General features: G+C 39.3%; 1 protein-coding gene and 1 pseudogene across 1 annotated transcript in view; both read right to left on the minus strand.

Annotated features, from left to right (window-relative positions):
• PDSS2 (decaprenyl diphosphate synthase subunit 2) overlaps nt 1-19,441 on the minus strand; it is a 306,636-nt gene that overhangs the window by 242,680 nt on the left and 44,515 nt on the right. The window lies entirely within an intron of this gene.
• LOC130033475 (COP9 signalosome complex subunit 2-like) lies at nt 16,685-18,048 on the minus strand (annotated as a pseudogene).

The following is a 19,441-nucleotide window of genomic DNA, read 5'->3' on the forward strand; positions in this document are numbered from 1 at the left end:
TACTGGGTACGCCACGGGGAGTTTGCCAGACTCTGCCGTGTGGGCAGGCTACATTCCACTCTCCGCACACGTGAAGGTACTGGCAGAGGGACAAAGTCACGTGGGTTCTGGGGCCGAGATCTCCAAGCCTACTCGGATCTGGGCCGAGCATCCTCCACCTAGATCCTCCAAACTCCAGTAGGCAGGGGTCACACCCACCAACTGGCCCCCTGGAGCCGTGTAATCCCATCAATGGCCAAGACTCAGAGACTATAAAAACCAGCTCCCGGAACCGCGCGGCCACATTTGCGGCTGCGCGACATCCTATTATTATGAGATTTGTGATGAAAAGACATATTTTTAAAAACTTTATTTATTGAATCACCATAAATTACAGTTACAAAGATATTTGTGATTGAGTTTTAGGTATTGGATTCCAATACCAATCCTTTACCAGTGCCCACTACCCTCCACCAATATCCCTAATTTCCCTCTGCCCCCACAGTCTATCTCTATAGCAGGTACATCTGAAATAACTTATTTATTTATATATTTTATTGTTATTATTATTTTTTGCTTTTTAGGTCATACCCGACATTGCACAGGGGTTATTCCTGGCTCATGCACTCAGGAATTACTCCTGGCAGCACTTGGGGGACCATGTAGGATGCTGGGAATCGAACCTGAGTTGGCAGCATACAAGGCAAAAGCCCTACCTGCTGTACTATCACTCCAGCCCCAAGAACTTTTTAAAAAATACTTTATTTAAATACCATGGTTTACATGTAAATTTTCTATTTAGCACCTAATAGTTTTACTCCTGCAGACACAGCACCAACAGCATGGCTATAAGAAAAGAAAATCAATCATAAATCATTAGATCATGGGTAGACCAGAGAGACCCAAAATACTAAACCTAGAGCACAAGAGACCACTGTAGCAATGTCCTCTTGTTCATCAATTTGCTCGAGCGGGCACCAGTAACATCTCCATTGTGAAACTTGAAACTAAAATAGAATGCTTCTACTTGAAAAGAAGGAAAAGAAAAGCAAAGAAAAAAAGAAAAGAAAAAAGAAAAGAAACAAATTGGTAAAGTTTTTTTGCTCATTTGTTTTTCAAAAAGAACTTAAGAATAAGAGAAAGCAAAGAAATACTAAAAACTAACAAACCTCCTTTCCTGGCAGCAGCCAGTCCCTAGCAAGTAGACTTTATTTTTAAATTCACTCTTTATACAATTCTGTCTTCTGCGATAAGGAGTAACATTTTCCTCAGAGAGTTCTGCTGCCAGAAGTAGCTTCTATCCAGAGCCAGGGCCCACCAGGAGATGACAGAGCACAGAGAAATCACCCGCAAATACATATTTTCCTGATGCTTTCCTCTTTCAATGGCCATCTGAGAAGGCATAGGTGTTTCAAGAAGTCTCAAGTATTTCTTTCTATACTACAAAAACGGTATAATCCAGTTTTCTTTGCCAGACACATTAACAAGTATTTTATAAAAAGCACTTCAGAGTTGTATAAAATTAGGTTTTTGTTGTTGCTCTTTGTTTGAAAACATCACCTAGCTATGAGGCTACGAATGCAATGCAGGAGTAAAGTATTTGCCCTATGTGTGAGAAGCCGGAGCTCAATCTCTGTTAAAAAAAAAAAAAGAAAAAAGAAAAGGAAAAAAAGAAAAAAACACATAAGGCCCCCACAGCTCTAAAACATGAATTATATACCAGAATTTACTTTAGGCACTTCACTTATTAAAATTAAACTGAGAATTCAGCCCCTTCATCGAAAACTTACTTAATAAATCTTTCTTCTCTGCCTCCCTCCACTTGGCCTATAGTAAATAAAATGGTCAGTAAAAAGTAAGTTGTTTTAAAAAAAAAAAAAGTCAGAAGTAGCAGTTTAAAAAAAAAGTATACTTATGAAAATCACCTGGGGGGGGGCCACATAAGTAACAGCACATTTTTTTTTTTGCTTTCCCTTTTCATCTTGAAAGTCCTCCAAAGAAATTATTTTCCGAACATTTTCTTACCAGCTACAATTTAAACTTAAGCATGATTAATTCATTAGTTAATTGAGAGTAAAAAAATGACCTCCTCTAAGGCTTTCACGGTGTTTGAATTTTTAATGCAGAAATAGAATTTTTCCGCAAGGGAAAAAGCTAGAGCTAATCTTTTCTCAGTGGCAGATTATTCACTTCCCCGCTTTCTTCCTTTCGCAGCTAGGTTAACATCAGCAGATGACTCTTGGCTTTCCCGACTCCCGTCCTGGCTTTCTCCACTTTCACCACCTCACTAGTGTCAGAAGTACAGGCTCACTCTGGAGGGATTCCAGGACCACCCTCTGAGGCCGCCAGCGCGGCTGGCCTCCTCCTCCCGCGAAGCTTAGTCTCTGCTGGACTCCTCTCGAGCAGCAGGAACCATGCCCCACACCCTGTCTTTATGCCTAAGATAAGACTAAAGGCTGCCCACAGCTTCCCCTGCCCTCTTAAGATCCCTTCTGACACTGTGAGGCTGTCTTTTCAAAACTCAGGGCCTGGCTTTCTTAATTTTTCTCTACTGATTACTCATTTTCTATTTCATTGGTTTTTGCGTTATTATTGTGTTCCTTCTACTTCTAGGGGGAGGATTATTTTACTCTTCTGTTCTAGTTTATTATGTCATTGCTCTAAAGTGGTAGATTGTCCTCTTAGCTTGATGTTAGCTGCAGCCCACAAACTGGCATGTTGATTTCTCATTTTTATTCCAAATGGTTTTTTTTTTTAAAGTTTGCATGTGATTTCTTATTTTGCCCATGAGGTATCAGGAAACCTACTGTGCAATTTCTAAATCTTTTTTTTTTCTTTTTGAGTCACACTCAGCGATGCTCAGGGGTTATTCCTGGCTCAGCACTCAGAAATTACTCCTGGTGGTGCTCAGGGGACCATACGGGATGGCAGGGATTGAACCTGGGTTAGCCGGATGCAAGGCAAATGCCCTACCTGCTGTACTATGGCTCCAAGCCCCACTGTGTGATTTCTAAATATTTGAGAATTTTCAAAGTTTTCTATGAAACAATTCTAATTTCTATTACAGAATTCTATTTATTTGTTAGGTTTTTTGACTAACACCTGGGCTGTGCTCAGAGCTTACTTGTGGCTCTGTGCTCAGGGATCACTCATATCAGTGTTCAGGGGACCATTATGTGGTGCTGGGGATTGAACCATGGCTGTGTACAAAGCAAGTGTCTTACCTTCTGTACTTCTCTCCAGCTCCAAGTACAGGATTATACTTCTGGTTTTGGTCAGAGTACACTGTGTAATTTTAAAACTTTTAAATCAGGTGCAATTTTTTCTTTTCATTTTTGTTTTGTTTTGGGGCCACACCAGCTGTGCCCAGGGCTTACTCCTGGCTTTGCACTCAGGAATGACTCCTGACAGGGCTCAAGGGACCATATAGGGTGTAGGGGATTGAATCTAGGTAGGCTGCTTACAAGGCAAGAGCCTTATTCACTGTACCATCTCTTCAACCTTACTGTGATTTTTTAAAAAATTACCTGCTTGTATCAATATAGATGAATGCTTCATGTGCACTTGCAGTGTGGGGAGGGAATTTCTACACGTGGATTAGATCTACTTTTAGTGTTATCTTACAAGTCTCTTAAGCCCTAGTGTTTCTTAAGTCTTCTATATCCTTATGAATTTAATATACAATTATTTTATAATTACAGAGAGAGGAATATTGACATTTCCAACTATACTTGTGAATATATTTCATTGATTAGTTTTTGCTCCATGTATCATGGTTCTGTCATTATATGAATATATATTTGACGCCTTTTATCATTTTTAAATGTTTCAGCAACACCATAGGAGTCCATTTGAACTTTTCCACTAATTGTCAAGACCTGGAAACAGCATCTATGGAAGAAAGTCAAAGCAATTATAGAGTTCACCTCTGTTGTTCCTCTTCTTTTAGAAATCACAGTACTTCTCTCTAAAAGAAAAGATAACTCAATGGGCTGAGCACATGCTTTGCATGCAGGAGGCCTGGTTTCAAACCCTAGCACCACACAGACCCCTGTGCACAGCTGGGAGTTTCCCTTGAACATGAGCCTAAACATAGTCAAGTGTGAGCACCCCCACCCTGCACCAAAAAAAAAAAGAAAGATAAAAAAGAAATCACAGTGTTATCTGATACCCCAATATGTGAAGACAGTTGTTTCAAGTGTCTTGTCCAGCTTTCTAGTGTTTATAGAGAGAAGGCACTTACAGATCTGTTATGCTGTCAAGTAGAAAGCAAAAGTCCTTCTCATAGTATTTAGTCAGAGGTCAATACTTCACATAAAACAACTACAGAGACTATAGCTCACATTATTTCCTTCAGGGAGCGGGAGGGAACCTTGGGAACATTGGTGGAAGGAAGGTCACTCTGGTGGCGGGATTGGTAGTGGAACTGAAACTCTATTATGTACAGCTTTGTAAATCACGGTACCTTAGTTAAATGTATATATGTATTTCCAAAATAAAAATACATTAAAAAATAAACATTTTTATTTGGTCTTTCCTCTATTAGGTGATAAGGACGTGACTGTGTAAGAATGAAACATAGCTGTAGTCTTTATGCATCTTTATCTTCAGTATCACATGGGTGAACTTGTTGGGGTATGTGGAACAGGGCCCTTCCTCTAGAATAGTAATTCTCCAAGGACAGTTTGTAGAAAGAACTCCAGAAAAAATTCATGAAACAAACCTGCAATTCTTTTAAGAAGATATTTGCCTTCTTTGACAGGTTGATAATGACTGTGCCAAAACAGTAGTCAGTACAACTGCTGAGTCTTAGCACAAATCAAAGCAGGACGCCACCTGTCCAGTAAAATTTCAGTGTCATGTGCTCACAATAAGAGAAATATGAGTGTTTTCTTAATATCCTTGAAGAAACAGAAAATTGTTATTTTAATTAAATCTTGACCCCTGGGCATACATCATTTTAATAACCCAAGTTACAAAATAAAAACATGCATAAAGCTTCTGCTGTATACAAAAGTATGGTAGTTGTCCCTAGGAAAAATATTTGAGCCATATATGGATTTAGTTATTTTCTCATGAAGCACCATTTTCACATGAAAGAAACACCAAAAGAACAAATTATGATTTTTAAATTTGGATATTTAGCAGATGTTTCCCCCAAAATAAATGCAGACAAGGGCCAGGTGATAGTAGAATGGATAGCGCACTTGCCTTGCATGCAGTCAACCTAGGTTTGACTCTGGACAACTCTATTGCTCTCTGAGTCCACCAAGAGTGATTCCTGAGCACAGACCTGGAATAAGCCTTGAGTATGAGAAGGTATGGCTCCAAACCAAAAATAAATAAAGTGAGTCTGTTACCTATTACTCCAAAGTATAAAAATAACAGTACTGAGGTGAGATAGATAGGACAGTGGGTAGAGCACTTGCCTTCCACACAGCCAGTCCTGGCTCAATCCCCAGCACTCCATATGGTCCCCCAAGCTCACTAGGAGTGATCCCTGAACACAGAGACAGGAGTATGCCCAGAGCACCGCTGGGTGTTGCCCAAAAACAAAAACGAAAAGAAAATAACACTATTTGTTGCAATAAAATTAAGCTTTGAGGCAAAAACTTAGAATGGTATGAAAGTTGTATCATCCACCATGACTTCAACAACTTTCCAGTATTTAAAGACTTTTCTGATGAGATCAAAGATGATATGAGGTAATACTGTATAATAAAATGTATCAATATTTGGAATTTTTGCATATTTGAGTGAACCAGTATTTCCAATTGATCAAAGCACAATATAAAACTATGAATAGGTAAAAGACCTGTGCAAAATATGGAACAGAAGAGTAGATTATAATGTCATACAGTATAAAAGAGTTCACTGATGCAGTTACAGATACCACACTACAACTAACCTTTAAGAAACTTCCACCTGTCAAGTTTTGGCACAGAATCAAAGAACAATATTCACACTTATCTGAAAAAGTGATTAAATTACTGTTCTTTTTTTCCAACCACTTATCTGTGAAAGGTCTCATTTTTTTTCCCACCTCAACCAAAACAACACTCTGCAACACACTGACGGCAGATGCAGATATGAAAATTAAACTAGTTGCTCACTCCAGGATAGAAATATAAAATAACAGAAACCATTCACTCTTCTCAATAAAACAATTTTTGTTTTATGAACTGCAATTATTTTTGAAAGAACTGCATAGCATTAACACGTAACAACTTTATTCTGAATAAGTAGAATTTTATGTATGTTCTGACTTTTAATTTCTGAATTCATGAGCATATAACCAATGCCTGAAAGCCAAATCCCCCTGAGGTCTTCAACAATTTTAAGACTGAAAAAGGGTGCTCAATCCATAAGTCTGATCCTAAGTAATAAGAAATTTTAAGAGACTTGACTGTGGCATACCTTATATCCCCCAGAACCAGATCCGTATAGAGTTTCCAGCCGAAGGGATAGCAGGATGGCAAAAAAAAGCGGGGGGTGGTCGGGGAGGGGCATGTGTGTTAGGCTTACCTAGATTTCCATCAATCAAACTCACCTACATACCATGAAGACCTTTTCTTCCTTAGACTCATCCTGGACCAAAATCAGTCCTTGGACCAGACCTAGAACTGTCAACTGTCTGCTAACTACTAGTCTGCTGCAACTTTATCAGTATCTGCCCTTCACTCTCCCACCTCTTATTCAAAATAATCTGGTTCATCAAGTCACCAAGGAAAAGTAATACAAGTTAGTAACTTTTATGACTTATGAAAATGTTATCAAACATATTAGAACTATTTCTAAATGTGTCTGTTACCTTGAAAAGGTACTCATTAAAGAGAAAACTATCTTGATGCTCTTAGACCCACATAACTTCCTAAACTCATCCTCTTTACTATATAGCACCACATCTAAGCTGTATGGAATATTCAATTCCCATCACCTTGTATAGAATTTTTTTATAGTCTTAATTATGGTAAAATCACTTTACCAAGCTATACAATCTTACTTGATTCACAAACTCATAAATGAATTTTCATCACTTCTTGCTATCATTACTATCACATTTGATGGCAAGTAGCATGTTTTGAATAAAATAATGTGAAAGGGGGGAAAAACAATCCTGAACGATCTACTCTCAGAATAGAGTTGTTTAAAATCATGCATCAAGCTAGTGAAAAACACAGTTAAATCATAAAGCTAAGCCTTTCAAATACATAGGGAGTGGTATAAATAAGGAAGATCCAAAACCATAGGAGAAGCCACAGATGACAGAACCATGCTGGAAATGGCTATGCTCCTGGAGCAAGGTGGGAGAGTGGGACAGGATGAGACAGGAACACACACAGCCTCGGTGATGGCCACAGGAAGAACTGTCTTTTATTCACAGTGACCAAAAGTCAGGCTGATGTGTAAGGCCCTGGGGAGAGGGAAAGGGAGAGACACAGGGAGCAAGGACAGGAACCAAAACAAATCAACTCTCCAATTCAGCATCTCATGGTGGTGATTGCGGTTGTGGTGGTGGTGGTGGTGGTGGAGGGGAGGGGGGCTTGGGGTCTAATACAGTATAGTCGAAAGATTAGCATTTAGGTGCATCCACACATAAATGGATAAATACAAGGTGGAATATTCTGTTATCAAACAATCAAGTTTTTGTGCAATTTTGGCTTCCCTTTCCTCCTTGTGAGAACTGAACCAGATTCTCTATGGCTAAGGAAGCAAAAACCATGTTGGCCCAAGGCTTGTAGATTGAGTGACATGACAACTCCTTCCTGCAGAGACAATCTTTGGCTTTAAGGGGGAGACAGAATCATACAAATCTGTCCTGAAAAAAAAAAATCCCCAGACACAGACTGGACAGGATTAGTGAGTGCGGAATGCTCGATGGGGCCCTCCTGGGCCTAATGGCCACAAAGCTCTGCACGACAATTAAAAAAGAACCACACCCTGGATGATGCTTCTCCATCACCTTCCATACAAGTAGTTTATAACTGTGTGTTCACTGTGTGTTCCTTAACTGTATGTGTCCACATTCCCCCCTCAAAAAACATACATGATTTTTTTTTCCTGGAAAACTCCTATATACACTGTAGCATTGTCCTCCCGTTGTTCATTGATTTCCTCGAGCGGGCCCAGTAACGTCTCCATTATGAGACTTATTGTTACTGTGTTTGGCATATTGAATACGTTATGGGTAGTTTGTCAAGCTTTGCCGTGCAGGCGAGATACTCTTGGTAGCTTGCCGGGCTCTCCGAGAGGGGTGGAGAAATCAAACTTGAGTTGGCCAGGTCGCCTGCGTGCAAACGCTCTACCTGCTGTGCTATCGCTCCAGTCCTACATACACATGGATGGTTTTGTCAATCTAACTAGACCCCAAATTCCTTTTTCTGAGGTTTACCCTATAGCCTTATAAAGTAAGAGTGATAGCTGGACTAGCCTCACAACTTGTGATCAGTTTTCTAACCAATAAAGCCATTATTTTCTATTGAGCTTTTCCTGTTATTTTTGGATGATATTTTACCGTGGAATATTATTCAGTCATAAAAATAAAAAATAGAACTCTGATACTTGCTATAACCTGGATAAACCTTGAAACCAATATATTAAGTGATGTTGGAAACAGTATGCTAAGTGGCACACATCAGACAGAAAGGGAAAAACACTGTGCAATTTCCCTGAATTTCAAAATCAGGAGTCCAGACAGGCAAATCCAGAGAGAGAGAGAGAGAGAGAGAGAGAGAGAGAGAGAGAGAGAGAATAGCATACAGACTACCAGTTCCAGTAAGGTTTCTGCTCTGATGTTAGAAAGGTTCTGAAAATGAATTGCTATAGTGGTTGCAAATGGGAATGAACCTGACACATAAAAATGGTTAAAATGGTGAATTCCATTTATATACTTCTGCACAATGAAAAAAAAATAGCAGGGGGAGAGAGATAGTATAGCAAGCAGGGTGCTTGCCTTGCATACAGCTGAGCTGGGTTCAGTTTCCAGCACCCCATACAGTCCCCTAATCCCTTCCAGGAACAATCCCTAAGTGCAGAGCCAGGAGATGTGCCCCTCCCCACCCTGTCACAGAAAGAAAGGAAGGGAGGGAGGGAGGGAAAGAGGGAGGGACGGAGGGAGGGAGGGAGGGAGGGAGGAAGGAAGGAAGGAAGGAAGGAAGGAAGGAAGGAAGGAAGGAAGGAAGGAAGGAAGGAAAGAAATGTAAAGTACTGGAAGTGTAAGGATTTTTTGGGTCTTCTATGAGTCACTCACCAATTTGTAAGTTCTGGCATTTTTATTTCCTTAAAAAACAAATAGCAAATTAAAATCCTTCCATTAATAGATGAAATATTTATCCCAACCAATCCTGACTGTGTAGCACTGGAATTTTCATTAATTGTACACACTTCAACAAGACATTCATTGCCATTATTAAGATCTCATTTACCTGGAGAGGGACAAAGGAGTCCATGGACCGTGCCACAGGAGTGGAAGGTACTAGAGTGTACCTCCATCAGTTTGGTGGAACACTGACTCAGCCTCCCTTGCAATCCATCTGAGAGTGTCCTGCCCTTCTGTGGCAGGGTCACCATTTCAAATCCTTGAAGAATTCAGAGGCCAAGCAAAGAGTGTAAGTTATAAAAGCAGGGAGAACAAATCTGGGAAGTGAGGAGGTGGGGAGGGGGTGCCAGGGAGTGAAGCTTGCGGTCACCCAGGGGCTCCAGCTACAACCAACTGCCAACTGCTGCCACAGAGTAAGCCAGCCCACTGCTGCACTCCTGAATGTTCAAAAGAGGCTTCTGAACTTCTTCTACAAGCTTAGTGGAAGGATATAAGAACCCCAAGTAGCCCCCAGGCCACCAGTTTGTGTTTTCTGCTCCATGTATATCCTTCTTCAAGCTATAAAGGGGAACGATGGAACAATACACTTCCTAGCTGTGTGTGTCTAGGTATGGAGCTAAGGCCTCCAATTCCCGACAGCTGGGCAGCAGAAGACATTCAAGTCACAGCAAGAATAAAAGACAGAAAAATGAAATCAGAGGAGTAAACTGAAAAAGGCAATTTCCTTTATTCCAACTTGAAGGGGAAAAAAACCTGGGTACTTAAAATATATGCTAAAATAATCTCGCAATTTTCAAATTTGTCAGGAATTGACACGGGGCCAGGTAATTGGAGAACACTGGAAAATATATTTAAGCAGCCTGAATACAACTTTTACCACTTCAAAGACACCCTACAAATCACACAATCAGGACTGTGACCCAAGTGATTTACAACAAACCTAAGGCCCTTGCAACAACACCAAATGTCTGCTGTTCTATCTTGGAATCCATTGTCAGAAATTCCACCAGAATTGTATGACTTTCTTTGATATGACAAATAAAAACTACAAGCATATGTATTAAATCCCAGATCCCAATTTTTAAAATATCCTATTTTGCGCATTTTAACTGCCTATTTGACTTTGTAAAAAAAATTAAAAAGAGTGAATGAATCCAACAAGAAAACTGAGAGAATATTTTGGCACCAAAAAGCTGTAGTTTGACTTAGATACAGAAGCCAAGAATGGTGGAGAAATAAAAACTATTTGTCCTTTCTTGTTTCACAAAAAAGACCATCCTCTCCTCTCTAAAAAGGGATACTTTCTCTGGTTAAAGAGATTCTGAATTTTTCCTTAAAACTCATCCAGTCAGGGGACTGGAGAGATAGAGGGCAAGGCACATGCCTTGCATGAAGCAAACCCCACACAGCTCTGTAAGTCCCCCAAGAAAGACCCCTGAGCTCAGAAGTAGGAGTAAGCCCTGAACAGAGTCAAATACAAAACCTCACCAGGTTCATTAGTCCAGAAACTTTATCAGTTCTTTCTACTAAAGACAAAACAATATAGAACAGGATCTAAACTAGCATTAGTGCTTACAGGTAGGCATTATGTTAAACGCGTAACATGCACTGCCACGTTTAATGCTCACTCTCCTCTGTAATAGTTGCATTTATTTTTATGGAGGGATAATTGACATAAAGCACTATATCAATTTCTGGTGCCTAACATTATGACCAAATATTTGTATCTAGTATAAGATGCTCATCACTATATAATCTACTAAATATGAATCACCAAGTATACTTACCAAAATTTTTATGAGAATTTTAAAGATCTCTCCTAGCAAGTTTCAAATAAGAAATACAGAGCCAGAGAGAGAGTATCAGGTTGAAGCCACTTGCCTGGCACACAGTTGACCTGAGTTTGCTCCTCAGCATCTCATATGGTTCCCTAAGCACTGACAGGAGTGATTCCTGAACACAGAGCCAGGGGTAAGCACTGAGCACTGCTGGGTGGCTATAAATCAAAACAAACCCCAAAATGCAATATAGTGTTTTTAACTGAGTCAGTATCCTAGCGCTTATTTCACTGGAATCTTGTCCTTTGGTAGGGCATTTGCCTTGCACATGGCCCACACAGCAGGGTTCGATTCCTCTGCCCCTCTCAGAGCGCCCGGCAAGCTACCGTGAGTATCTCGCCCGCACAGCAAAGCCTGGCAAGTTCCCCGTGACGTATTCAATATGGCAAACACAGTAACAACAAGTCTCACAATGGAGATGTTACTGGGCCCACTTGAGCAAATCGATGAACAACAGGAGGACAGTGCAGTAGATAGTGCATAGGAAAAGGAATTGCTCACCCACCCAACCAACCACCAATCTGCTCTCATACCTATGAGCTTGTTTTGTTTTTTAATTCTACATGTGTGAAATCATATGTTATTTTCCTATCTCTTATTTCATTTAGCATAATTCTGACAAGGACAACCTGTATTGTCACAAGTGGCAAGATTTCTTATTTCTTCTTATGACTAGTCATCTGATGCAGCTATAGGTATACAAGGTTGAAAACCAATGGCTGGTCTGCAGGTGTGAAAAGGTTGAAAACCACCATTCTATTGTACAGACAGACCAAAACTTGCTCACTCATCCTTTGATAAGCACTTTGGCTGTTTCTAAATATTTAATATTGTAAATAATGCTGCAATGATGCAGGTAGAGATATACTACTTAAGTATTTTTGTTTTTCTGGATAAACTCCCAAAAGCAGAAATGATGAAATATAATAATTCAGCTTTAGCAGAAAAAAATTAACCAACAGTAGTTTCATTTACAAAGTTCCCATAGTGATTGAACCAATTTACATTCCCATGAACAGTGTACAAGACCCCCCTTTTCTTTTTATCCTTGTCCACACATTCATTTCTTTTTTTTTTTTCTTCTTTTTGGGTCACACCTGGCAATACTCAGGGCTTTACTCCTGGCTCTGCATCCAGGGATTACTTCTGGCAGTGCTCAGGGGATCATAGGGAATGCCAGGAATTGAATTGGGGTCGGCTGCATCCAACGCATAATGCTCTACCCACTGTAATCTCTCTCTCCAGCCCCATACTTTTCATTTCTTGTCTTTAAAAAAAAATAGCCCTTGTAACAGGTGTAAGGTGTTGAACATCTTTTCTTTTTCTTTCAATTTTATTTTTCATAAAGTTGTTCACAATAATTGATTACACTCAATATTTCAACACCAATCCCTCCATCATTACACCTTCCCACCACCATTATTTTGAATTTTCCCACCACCACTCAAGCATGCCCTGCAGGCAGATGCTAGACAAATTATTTGGTATTGCTTGCAATAAATAACATGAGAACTCCTATAATTCTAAAATTTAAAATAAATGGAGCCATCTCTGCAACAGGCTGCTTGGTTCCGAGATTCATTTCTGAGTCTCTGGATCATGGCCAATAATGCGCTTAAATGGCACCCGGAGGCAGTTCCTGAGTGTAACAGCCAGGATACCACAGGGGAGGGGAGATGGGAAGGGGCAACCCATTCTTGATCCCTTGAGGCTTGGAGTTTCAGTCACTGGTCCCATATACCTGGGTTTTTCATTGGGTTCTGGAGATCTGCAGCCACCAGGATTCATAAGGGGCAGGTAGAAGGATGACGCCTGCTCCCTTCTGAGGCACCCCAGTAAAATCGGTCTTGAACAAGGTCTGGGGCATGTCTGAGTGAGCTGCTAAGTTCCAAGATTTATTTGTGAGTCTCTAGATCATGACCGTTAATGTGCTTAAGTGGCCATTGAATTTTTTTTATATAATGGATGAGCCATCTGTGTATCTTCCTTGGGAAAATGATTACCCAGATCTTGTGCCCATTTTCAAGTCAGATCAGTTTCTTTGTTTTTTGCTATTGAGCTATTTTGTATGAGTTACTTACATTCTTTGGATATTAACCACTTGTCAGATAGATGATTTGCAAATATTTTCTCCCCTTCTGTCAGTTGTCTTCTCATTTTCTTTTGGTTCACAGAAGACTTGTGCTGTCTAACTTATTTATTTTAGCTTGTATTGCCTAGCTTTTGAAGTCAGATCCAAAAATTGACTGACTGGGTCAAGGAACTAACTGCCTCTATTTTCTTTTAGGGGCTTAAGGTTTCAGGTTTTACATTAAAGTCTTAACCCATTTTGAATTATTTTTTGTGTACTGTGAACAGTGATGATACAGACTATACAACACTATTATTGAAGAAACTGTCTCCTCAACTATGTGTTTCTGGCTCCATTGTTGTAAATTAATTGACCGTATATGGGGCTGGGGATGTGCTCAGCAGCAAAGTATATGGGCTGCATGCATAAAATCTGGGTTTGATTCCAGCACTACAAAAATAAATAAGACATTTAATTGGCCATATACACTTGGATTTATTACTAGCCTTCTATTCTGTTCCACTACTCTGTGTACCTGTTACATGAGAATAACACATTTCTTTTTTATTAGTATCTTTTATAGTTAGAAATTAGGAAGTGTGGTGTTCACAGCCATTTCCTCTTTTCTCGAGATTGTTTTGGCTCTGTGATATCTTTTGTGATTCCATATAAATTTTAGGACAGCTAAATTTATTTTTAAACTTATTTCTTTTTGTTGTTGTTGTTTGTTTTGGGGCCACACTCTGCAGTGCTCAACACAGGTTACTCCTTGCTGTGCACTCAGGAATTACTCCTGGCAATGCTAGGGGACCATATGGGATGTTAAGGATTGAACTCAGGTAGGCCATGTGCAAGGCAAGCACCCTACCTGCTGTACTATTTTCCAGCCCCACTGGTTTTATTTCTATGGAAAAAAGCCATCAGACTTTTTTTTTATAATAGCTTAAACTTCTGTATTCCCTGACAGAGAAATTATTTTGTCTTTCATTTTCTATTTTTCTACAATTTCCAACTTTTATCTGCTATAACTGCATTAATCTGCTGAAGCATTGATAGCTCTCCTACATCTAATGATTATATTATTTTAGTATAAATATATAGCACATACTTTCATAAATTTTTGACAAAAATCAACTAAATATACCTTTTTTAAGTTGATGCTCCTCCCACTGTTTATAAGATCTTTTTTAATGATAAAAAATTATTAGTTGTCATTCTTCAGTTCCAACAGTCTTTTTTCTGAACTGCCACTGGCGTTTTACATAATAACAAGCAAGAGAAAAACAGAAGACATTATCTTAAGTTCCTTCCTTCTGATGCTATAAAATAATGTGAATGTTTTTAAAAATGAAACAGAAACAGTCCAAACTCAATACACTCAAATGAGCTGTGGCTCCTTTCAAGCAGTCACCTTGGAAGGTCATAGTTCATTCTAACTATGCTAACCACTGCTCAAAAGACGTGTGGAGATTGACTTCAAAACCACATGCATATTTTCTACTCTTACATAAAGACACTTAATCTGGGGAAACTGTCAGAATACATTTGGTAGCAAATAATGATAACCGCTGAACAAGATTAATAATACTTTAAACACACACACACATACAAACTGTAATCAATCGCAAAGTTGACAGTGTTTGTGACTCAGATTAACTCTACATGCAATTCTAAAGAGAAGAAAAAAGGGCTTCGGCAATGGTAGATTATTGAAATTAGTAAATAATCTTCCAGCATGATCACTATGTAGAGAAACATTCATTTAGCTGTCTATGTCCTGGTGTATTTGTTTAAAGTGAACATCTGAGAGTTAAAATTTATTATTTAAAAAAGGGGTATATAAAGGCCCTCCCGTTGATCGTCGATTTGCTCGAGCGGGCCCAGTAACGTCTCCACTGGAGACTTTGTTGTTACTGTGTCTGGCATATCGAATACTCTCGGTAGCTTGCCGGGCTCTCCGAGAGGGGCGGAGGAATCGAACTCGGGTCGGCCATGTTGGCTGCGTGCAAGGCAGACGCCCTGCCGCTGTGCTATAATTCTTTTACCCAAAAGGAGAGAGAGAACACAGGGGATTGCCCTGCCACAGAGACAGGGGGGATGGGGGGATGGGGGTGGGAGGGATATTATCCATGGTGGTGGAAAATGGGCACTGGTGGAGGGATGGGTATCTGATCATTGTATAATTGAAACCAAAGCACAAAAAATTGTAAATCTACAACTTAAAAAAAATAAAATAAAATAAAGGGAAAAAAAATCAAAATCAAAGAATTTTACTCCTTTAAATCATTACTGTCCAAGTTCAATGCAAGTACTCTGTAACAATTAGTTCTCTTACTTTATTAATATAAAGAACCACTTTAAAGACTTGAAAGCAAATAATTTATCTATTTGCTTCCCGGCTTTTTAAAATCACTAACTATAGATAAAATAATTGGAATCTTCAAAGGTACTAAATAGTAAAAGTCTGAAACAAGTAGAACACATCATGAACCAAACTATAATTTCTGAGCTGCACTATTTATTTTGCTGCTTAAGTGATAGTCTGCCACCATAATATGGGGTTTCATCTAAATCTTTACTACACTGCAGGTACAGAAATATACAAACACATTTTTTTGAGAATTGACATTTTGAAAAACAAGCCAACATTTCAATTTATACATAAGAAAAGGAAGTTTTCAAAAGGGTATGTATTTCAAGTTACCACTGGTTATTTGTGAATTTCTGCAGGTAGCACTATAGCACTGTAGCACTGTCCTCCCACTGTTCATCGATTTCCTCGAGTGGGCACCAGTAATGTCTCCTGTGTGAGACTTGTTACTGTTTTTGGCATATTGAATATGTCACGGGTAGTTTGCCACGCTTTGCCACACAGGCAGAATACTCTCAGTAGCTTGCTGGGCTCTCCAAGAGGGGCAGAGGAATCAAACCTGGGTCGGCCACATGCAAGGCAAATGCCTGCTGGGTCGACAGAAATCTGCTCCCTGGTCATGTTGCCCATGATAAATTACTATGATGTTCTATGTTTAGGGGAAGATGTCAATGCAGTGTAAATTCCCATGACATTTTGATTTTTCTTCCAGAGATTAAGGCTGTTTTTCATGGGATAAATGCAGCAGCAAATGACAAACCAGTTGATTCAAAACCAAACCAAAACAAACCCCCAAAAAACCCACCAAAACAAAACACTTCTCCTATAACTCCAATGATTCTCAGGTCACATCAACTGGTTGTTGTGTTACACACAGTCGTTGGGTCACACTCAGTAGTGCTCAGGACTTATTCCTGGCTCTGAACTCAGGGATCTCTACAGGCAGGGCTCGGAGGTGGAGTGGGAACATATAAGAATATTGGGGATAGAACTCAGGGCGGCTGCATCCAAGAGCACCCTACATGCTCTGGTCCCTTTCCCAGTTATTTAAAAGAGTGTATCTCTGCACTGTTGTCTTAAGTACATCTCTAAAAGCTTGTTCTCTGTTAAACCAGCTTACTGACTACAAGTTGGTTGAGATTATTTAGCTTGTTGATCCATTATCTATTGGAGTAGACCAGGCTCCTCCCCATTTCTAATGACCCGGTTCAAGGAGCCAGCTGACTTGATCAATTTGGCCGTGAATGACACTGTTATCCAATATTGACTGTACCAGTTCTCCGTAACACCTATGTTTAACACCTACAAATAAAAGGGATATGTATTTCTGTGTAATGCTTAATCTCATGAGCACTTGTGTTCTGATGTTTCTCAAAAGCTCTTCAATGTGTTCCCATTTGAAAGGAACATCCATGATGTTACTGTGATTTGTTTTCAGATTTTTTTTTCAAATTCAGTGATGTCATTATTCTGATAGGCATTTAATAAATTCATTGTTATTAGAATTTCTGGATCATTTTTGTATGGCTCAGCCTCCTGTGAGTCAAAGGGACTTAGTCCAGATTTCATCAGCATATTTGCTAAGACCAAATATTTAAAGCAAGTGGCTCGTCTTGGATTCCAGACTCATCCTAATTCCTGAAGGCTTCAAAAACATTAGTGTGTGTCTTTTCAAATTCACCTTCCCTCAAGTGCATTTTACCACCACAGTCTCTGATGACTCCCAGGAATAGTGGATGGGGGATGGTGAGTTTGATGTGAAGTGACTGTTCATAGAGTGCTTTAAGTTTTTGTTACTTTTCTGTGCTGTGTACATCTGAATTTCCAAAGTATATTTCTAATAATGATACTTTTTTTTTCAGGATATCTTCTCCATCATCAGTCTGGCAGGACTGATGTAACTAGTGTAAAATTTTTTGAAGCTTTCTATACTCCTCTCATTCTAAACACAGCTTCCCAAGCTTTGTATTCACCTTCAATCAGTCTTTCGTTCTTAGCATCTTTCAAAGCTTCCAGTGTTGTTTCATAGAATTCCTGCAGTAAATCCATCTCATATTTAACAACAACAACAACAACAACAACAACAAAAATCAGAATTCTGCTTAGGAGTGAAGGTAAAATGAACAATAGCATTAATGGATTTGGGGGGAATAATTTCTTGTGACTGCATTCCAAATATAAGACAATAGTCATTTATATCTGTTTATCATTTCTGGAAAGTTTGTCAGCTTGAGTTAATCCTACTCATTTGTTTTAGTGCCTTAAATCCTCATTCTCCTTTTACACCTTCAAGTTCCAACACCTTCTGGAAACTGCTCAATGCTACTTCTGGGTCATCTCTTTTAATGCTTTTAGAATTACAGTACTGATTTTCCAAATTCACATTTGGCTCTGAGTTACTATATTCAGAATATTCCGGTTTGTAGTCCTCCTCCTCATTGCACATGAAATCATTCTCCATGTCAGACATTTTGGCCCACCATAGGAATTTTTATAGGAATTGCACTGAACTTCTCTTTTGACTTTTCTTATTGTATATTTTGGTCATCGAGTTTTTTTAAAGATAAATTTACGAATCTTTCGAGAATGAAGCTTTGAATCATAATTTTTAGGAAAGCTTTGCAATCTAACTTTAGAACTATATTCTCCCATAGCTTTGTGTTTTATGCATAAATCTCTGACCCATTTGGAGTTTATTCAAGAATACACTGCACTGCACTGTCCTCCTGTTGTTCATCGATTTGTTCGAGCAGGACCAGTAACTTCTCCATTGTGAGACTTGTTATTACTGTGTTTGGCATATCGAGTACGCCACAGTTAGCTTGCCAGGCTTTGCCGTGCAGGCAAGATACTCTCAGTAGCTTGCCAGGCTCTCCAAAAGGGGCAGAGGAATTGAACCCTGTGTACAAGGCTGTGTACAAGGCAAATGCCCTACCTGCTGTGCTATTGCTCCAGCCCTCAAGAATACAATATAATCTTAATACTCTTTCCAGATTGCTACGTAGTTATATCAATAGCATTCATTATAGTGCATCCTTACTCCCATTGACATGACACTGTGTTTACATATCCTAAATTTCTAGTCTACTTCTGAATTTCTCTTTCTCTCTTTCTCTTTCTCTTTTTCTTTCTTTCTTTCTTTCTTTCTTTCTTTCTTTCTCTCTTTCTTTCTCCCTCCCTCCCTCCTCCTCCTCCTCTTCCTCCTCCTCTTCCTCCTCCTCCCCTTGGTGGGGGGAGGGTCACACCAAAACAGTACTCATGGGTTATTCTAGAACTTTTAACTCAGAAATTACTCCTGGTGGTACATGGGAAATCATAAGGGTTGCTGAGAAGCAAACCGAACTTAGGCTGGCTACATGCGAGGCAAGTGCCCTACATGCTGTGCTATCTCTCTGGTCCATATTTCTGAGTTTTAATTCTGCTCCATTAGTCTGTCAATTCATATATCAATATTACATTGCTTTAAATTAAATTTTATTGCATGATTTACTATCTGTAAGGGCAAATCTCTCCTCATTACTCTTCTCAGAATTTTTGAACTTCAATCTGTACTTTAGGGCACTGAAAAATCTTAGTCAAAATGATAGTTATGTTTTGAATATACACACATCTACATTAGTGTTCCTTGGGAACATGGGAGAAGACCAGAAGGAGGGCAGGTGGATCAGGTCAGGCTAATATAGACAGTTTCTGATAACTGAGAAACACAGATGGAATAAAAGGCATATCGAAATAAGAGAAGCTAACCACACTTTATCCCTTGGGTAAGCCTGACATAAAGGAAAGGAAGGAATGGTTAAAAAGTAGAACAAAGGGGCCTGAGCTATAGTACAGTTAGTAAGGCATTTGAATTGCATGTGGCC

The sequence above is a fragment of the Sorex fumeus genome, unplaced genomic scaffold (genome assembly GCF_029834395.1).
Source record: "Sorex fumeus unplaced genomic scaffold, SorFum_2.1 ptg000054l, whole genome shotgun sequence".
NCBI classification, from domain to species: Eukaryota; Metazoa; Chordata; class Mammalia; order Eulipotyphla; family Soricidae; genus Sorex; species Sorex fumeus.